Source organism: Elephantulus edwardii, unplaced genomic scaffold, assembly GCF_000299155.1.
Source record: "Elephantulus edwardii isolate Elephantulus edwardi_28Jun2011 unplaced genomic scaffold, EleEdw1.0 scaffold00039, whole genome shotgun sequence".
Taxonomy (NCBI): domain Eukaryota; kingdom Metazoa; phylum Chordata; class Mammalia; order Macroscelidea; family Macroscelididae; genus Elephantulus; species Elephantulus edwardii.
In genome coordinates this window covers 11,495,850-11,503,061 of record NW_006399789.1, presented here as the reverse complement: position 1 = coordinate 11,503,061, position 7,212 = coordinate 11,495,850, and the positions used below count along the sequence as shown (strand labels likewise).

The 7,212-nt window shown below is 38.6% G+C and overlaps 1 pseudogene; it reads left to right on the top strand.

Annotated features, from left to right (window-relative positions):
• The window catches only part of LOC102867120, a 3,591-nt pseudogene extending 3,279 nt beyond the window's left edge, over positions 1-312 (top strand).
• Positions 313-7,212: the final 6,900 nt, after the last annotated feature.

The window sequence follows — 7,212 nt, the reverse complement described above, 5'->3', positions numbered from 1 at the left end:
TTTACCTTTTTCTTGTTTAAATGCTGGAGTAGTCTATAAATTTTAGATATAAGTCCCTTATCAGATATGTCATTGCCAAATATCTTTTCCCAGTCTAAGGGTTTCCTTGTTATCCTATTTGAGAAGGTTTGGGGTTTTTTTGTGCGTAGAGATTTGATTATTAGTTCTCTTATTCTCTTCCCTCCTCTTCTTTTTTGATTCATTGTTGTACATTTTCTTCCTTCTCTTCCTCTCCCAGACCCTGAATCATTCTTAATAACATTTTAATCCTTTCCCCATGTAAAGAGAGGTCTCGAAGAAACGTTAACTTAAAAGTTTACTTGCTCCTTATCAACTCTTTTCCTTGAAAGCAATTAGGGTCCCTTATGACATAATCTGTAGGAAGTTAACCCACAGATGACCTCTGGAGTCCTGAGTCCATCAACAGTAACTTGGGAGAAAGATGGGCAGTCGATTTCCATTCATGCAAACATTGAAACTACCAGGAACAGCAGATTTTAGAGCAATAATACTATACCTGTCGTTGTTGTTGTTGTTGTTATGTGCTGTCCAGTCACCTGTGACTTATAGTGACCCTATGTACAACAGCTCTAAACCCTGCTCTATCCTGTGCCAACTTTATTGTCTCTAATACACATACTGCCATTACCCCAGTCACTGAATCAATCCATCTCATCGAGGGTCTTCCTCTCCTGGACTGTCCCTCCACCCTCCCAAGCATGATGTCTCTCTCCAAGGATTGGTCCCTCCTTGAAACATGCCCTAAGTATGTCAGACAAAGCTTCAAAATCCTTGCCTCCAGAAAGAAGCCTGGTTTCGCCCTCTCCAGAACGAACCTGTTCGTTCTCTTAGAAGTCCATGGTATATTCAATACACATCTCCAACACCACAGCTCAAAGACATCAATTCTCCTTCTATCATCCCTAGTCATTGTCAAGCTCTCGATACATAGCAAGTGATTGCAAAGATGATGGCCTGTAGCAGGTGCACCTTACTGACAACCAGACTGACATCACTGTTTTTCAGTACTTTGGAGAGGTCTCTGAAAGCAGATTTTCCCAAAACAATATGTCTTTTAATTTCCTGGTTGCTAGTGCCAAGACTATTGATTGTGGAGCCAAGAGAACTAAAGCTGTTAACAATCCCAATCTCTTTACCATAAATCACAATGCTGCCAATCGGCCCAGTGGTGAGAATCTTTGTTTTCTTGATATTGAGCCTCAATCCATAATGAGGGCTGCAGTCCTTGACCTTCTACAGCAAGCACTTCAGGTCCTCTTCAGTTTCAGCAAGCAAGGTTGTATCATCTGCACAACACAGAGTACTGATGAGTCTTCCTCCAATACCGATGCCACATTTATCCTCATACAGCCAAGCCTTCTGGAAAATCTATTCTGCATATAGATTGAAAATGTATGGAGATAGGATACATTCCTGGTGTATACCCATCCCAATTTTCAACCTATAACTAGCAATAGAAAAAAAAAAGCTCTAGTGGCCTAGTGATAAGAAACTATGCTACAGTCTCGAAGGCACACAGTTCAAATCCACTAACTGTTCTGGGGGAGAAGGATAAGGAATCTCCTCTCATGCTATTACTGCCTCTGAAAACCCATTGGAGGATCAGCTATGGGTCAGTTCTGACTTGATAGTACACAATAATAACAGCAACAACTCATAGAAAAATAATCTAGAGAAGCAGGAGACAATATTAAATACTGCCAACAATTTCTTTTGGTTATTTATCTTATCTTTAGGGGGGAAACGAAGTTAGTGAAAATAACATTGTTTCTCATAGTTAGATTTTTGTCTTTTCTCAAACTCATCTAAGGGTCTCCAGTGAAGCAAAGGTTAAGCACTATGTTGACAACTGGATGTTTGGTATTTTGAATTCTCCACTGGCTCTGCAGGAAAAACACATGGAAGTCTGCTCTTCCAAAGTTCAAACCTCAGAAATCCTATGTTCTGTCTAGGGTGAGTTAAAATCCAGTCAGTGGCACACAACATTAACAACTCATCTAGAATGAAATCTCTCAATGATACAGTTGTTGATGTTGTCATTAAGCGCTATCATCTTGGGTACAACTCACAGAGAACCTATAAACAACAGATCTAAACCCTGTTATTATTATCTCTGATATACGTGATCTCACTGCTGCATCTCATTGAGGATCTTCCTCTCTCTCATTACACTCTACGTTTCCAAGCATGATGTCTTTTTCTTAGGACCAGCCTCTCCCAACAACATGTCCAAAGTATGTGAAATGAAACTTCACCATCCTTGCCTCCAAGGAGCACGCTGGTCGCACTTTCTCCAAGACTTATACGTTTGTTCTTTTGATAGTCCTTGGGACACCCACAAATCTTCCCCAACACTATAACTCAAAGGTATTGAGCTTCTTCTACTGTATTTATTCACTGTCCAGATTTCAGATGTATAGCAGGTGATTGAAAAGATCATAGCTTGAATCAGGCTCACCTTAGTCTTTGAGCTGATATCATTGCTCTCCAGTACTTTGGTCACTGACAGCAGACTTTTTCAATGCAATACATCTTTTGATTTTTTTAAACTGCTATAACCTATGGTAGTGGTTGTTGATGGAAAAGAAATTAAATCATTGAGAATGTCAATCTTTTATCCAACTGTCATCATACTGCCTATTGGTCCAGTGGTAAGGAAGTTTGTTTTCTTGATGTTGAGATAAAATTCATATTGTCTTTGATTTTCTACAAGTGTTTCAAGTCCTCCTTACTTCCAGCGAGCAAAGTTGTGTAATATGCATAATGGGGGTTACTGAGGAGTCTTCCTCCAATCATAATACAACATTCTGCCTCATAACGTACAGCGTCTGGAATGATTTGCTCAGCATATAGATTGAACAAGTCTGGAGAGAGGATACAACCCTGATGAACACCATTCTTGATTTCAAACTCGAAAGATTAATTTCTACATGAACTTAATGATCTACACTGGAGTCAGACTGGTCACATCTGTGGAAAAAAATCATTAAAGGAGCTCAATATAGCAGTCAATACCAGGCCAGCTGCTAACTGTAAAAACAGACCTTCAATTACTCATGTGCAAGTTCAAATTGAAGTTGAAGAAACTTAAAGCAAGTCTGCAAAATCCAAAATATGACCTAGAGTCTATCCCTCCTAAGTCTAAAAATAATTTCACGGATAGATTATTAAAGCATTGAACACTAATAACCAAAGACCAGATAAACTGTGGAATGACAACAAAAATATCATCCCTGAAGAAAGCGAAAGATCATTACAAGCATGGAGGAGAAAGTAATAACAAAAATGGATGGCAGAAGAGACTAACAATTACACAGGTATGTTAAGAAGCTAAAGCAAAGGAAAGAGAGGCTGAAGTAAAAGAGATAACATGGAAAATGGGTGGGGGTTTTTTTGTTTAAATTTTTAATATTGTTTTGCATACAAAATTTGTATACATCATGTTTCATTTATATATATTGTGCTTTACATTCCTCTATTTACATTGGGTTTTATTTGTTTGTTTTTGTTCACATTTTGTTTTATAATATCCTTCCCATACATTGTGTTTTAAAAAATTAGCCACCATTAATCCATGCCCACCATTACCCCACCTTTTCAGGTCCCCATTGGATCTTTCCTGATTTGTTTCTGCCCACAGAAGTCTGTGACCTCAAGATTCCCCCAGCCCTACCTTCCCACCTCCCTCCCCTTCTCCCTTTAGACTTTTGTGTACATCTTCTAGCAATCCTATTTTCAGAATAATGGTTTTATGCAGTATTTGTCCTTATGAGCTTGAGTTCATTCATTCAGCATAGTGTTCTCCCACCTCTCCTGTGTCATATAGTATTTTTCAGATTTAGTGTTCCTGAGTGTTATTCTGTCATGTGTATGTACCACAATTTTTCAATCCATTGGTTTGTTGATAGACATTTTTACTGTTTCCATTTTCTTACTATTGGGAATAATGTTGCTATGAACTTTGGTGAACAAACTTCATTTGTATCTTGGCTCTATTTTCCTCAGGGTATATTCCTCACATGCAATAGTTACAGCACATGGAATTTTGTGTTAACGTGTTTAGGGGTGTTTTGTTTTTTAGCAAACACAAAACTGCCTTCCAGAGTAGCTATACCATTTTACAACCCCACCAACAGTGAATGAGAGTTCTACTCTTCCCAAACTCTCTCCTAAATTGAGTGCTTACTGTCCTATTAAACTTCATCACTGCTCCTGAGGTGAGATGATTTCACAGTGTGGCTTTGATTTGCATTTCTTTTATTGCCAATGATTTAGAGCTTTTCTTCATGTGTTCATTAGAATGTCTTCCTCGGTGAAGAGTCTTTAAAAGACAGCTTGAGAAGGCAAAGCAAAATATTATAATGGAATGTGCAAAATGCAGGAGTTGGAGAATAAAAAGGGAAGAATTTGTTATTATAAAGTTGGAAACAACTCAGTGCTGATCCTCCTGTGGGTTTTCAGAGGCTGTAAAACTCTGGAGAGGATTGCTCATCTCCCTCTTCTGGAGCTGCTGGTAGACTTCATACCCAGAGAGGTGCCACGTTTTGGTTGACAGCTCAACTCCTTACAGATGATGGGCTTAGTTATGTTTAGTGCAAGAAACGGCTCCACAAATCAAAATGAAACCTACATAAATCCTCTAAGTCAAAGAGAATTTATACAATAAATTATTTTATAACTTTATGTCTACTTAATAGTTGTTCTCATAGAATTCAAGACCATTGCTAAGTGCTGTGAAATAATAAAAACCAAAGCAATACTGTTGGTAAAATGTAATAGTTGCTAGAATTTTTCCCAGAAGCACACACTAATAATAGAGATGGAAGTCCTTCAAAGCTTCACACTCACATTTGCCTCAAAATGTGCAATTAACACAGTGCTGAAACTGCCACATGTGTGGGAGTGACAAGTCCAGCACATATTTATGAGCTGCCTTAAATCCTTTCTGAAACAAGGAAGGACATAAATAAAGACCCTGCCACACATTTTTAATAAGGAAGGAGAGAAAATTCAAAACCCAAATTCAATCACTGCTCTTGCCAACCACTTACTTCTTCAAATGGAGGGTCAGCGATGGGTCGGTTGCAACTTGATGGTACACAACAACAACAATACAACAATATAGTAGAGGTTTCGTTTTCAAACAGCACTGCAAATGTTAGAAACGTGCTATGGGTCTAATGCCATACATATATTGCTGCTGCTGTTGTTTTGTGCCATCAAGTCAGAACCAACCCATTGATGACCCTCCAGCAGGTTTTCAGAGGCAGTTAATTGAGAGAGAAGATTGCCCACTTTTCTCCCATGGAACAGCTGGGGGATTCAAATTGCACTGTAACTCAGAATCTTACCACCAGGCCACCAGAGCTTTTTTTTTAGACAGGATTAACATGGGTGCAATATAATTTCATCTGTTTCTTTTCTCACTATTAAAATGAACCATTAAAAATCAAGCACATATGTACTATATTTGGAATATATCTGTCTTTTATCCTGTAATTTTATTTCATTTTCATCTTTTGACCATTTGTGTTTGCTTCTTTACTCACAGATTTTCTTCTAACAGAAAATAATAATCATGCAAAGCAGTTTATTTAAAAGCTTCTTGTAGGGGAGCTCTGGTGGTCTAGTGGCAAGAAGCTGCACTGCAATCCCAGAGGTATGTGGTTCAAATCCACCAGATCCTCTGCTGGAGAAAGAAGGGCAAACTCCTCCTATACCAGTCAGATCTGATTTGATGGTACACACATAAAAGCTTGTTGTAAAGGGTTTTATCATGACTCTGAACAGAAAAATCCTTTTCATTTAGACACAGTACTTTGTTCAATTGCTTATTGTTTTGAATTGATTGCTATTATTTCTTGCAATTAAATTGGCTCTGACTCGTGGTAACCTTATGAAACAACACAGTGAGGAACAAAATACTGTCCAGTCTTACATCATCTTCATGATGGCTGGTGTGTTTGAGTTCTTTATTGTGGCTATGTGTCACTCATCCATGCGTCTCCTAAATGGTTTTTCTCCTTTTCTCTGACATTCTACTATATCAAACATGATGTCTTTTCCTGAGGCTTGGTCTTTCCTAATGACACGCCCAAAGAAAACAAGAAGAAATTTCACTAACCTTGCTTCTAAGGAACATACTGGATTTAACTAACATGGCAAAAATGGTTGTAGCCCTATAGTTTGTGATGTTGATAATAATATAACCATTATCATAGTCATTTTGTAGTAGAAGACTATTTCTAATCCTGTCTGCCTCAAGTGCTACTCATGGTAGCAGCAGTCAAGAAATCAAAAGACATGTTGCAGAGGGAAATATGCTGTGAAAGTTCTCAAGAGAGAAGATATCCATTTAAAACTAAGATGCGCTGAAACAAGCCTTAATATTTTCTATTGTTTCCTATGCATCTTAAAGTTGAACAATGGCTAAGGATGAAAGAAAAGTGCCAATGTCTTTGAACTGGTCACCTTTGAAACATAAAACCAATGCCTTTAAAGTAGTGTGGTAAAGAGTATTGAATATGGTTGTTGTTGGGTTTTTTTGGGTTTGGGTTTGTTTGGTTGGTTGTTTTGGGGGTTGTTTGTTTGGGGTGGTTTTTTTTTACTTCCAAAAGAACAAATAAATCTCTCTCGAAGAAAGTACACACAGAGTACTCCTTAGAGGAAAAAGGATGGTGAAACTTTGTCTCACACACTTTGGACATATTAACTGAGGGTATCAGTCCTGGGAGAGAGACATGACAGGAAAGACGGGGGGTCAGAAAAGAGAGGAAACCTTCAACAAGGTGGACTTACACAGTGACCACCACAATAAGCTTGAGCATAAACGAGATCGTGAGGATGGGACAGTAGAAGGCTAGGTTCAGATCGGTGGTTCATACAGTCGCTGAGTTGTGGCTGACTTGGTGACACCAAACAACAATAACAGACCTATGTACAGCAATGGCTAGGTCTTCCAAGTTTTAGCATCAACCTTCGACTCTCAACATCCCTCTTGATGCCCCTAGGTTAACAGTTTGTGCTCCAATAAAACCCAAATATACAACATAGCCAGATTTGTTGTTGTTGTGTTGTTGTTATGTGCCGTTGAGTCGCTTGCGACTCATAGCGACCCTATGTACAAGAGCCCTAAACACCATTCTATCCTGTGCCAAACTCGCTGTCTCAAACACATTCATTCCCACAACT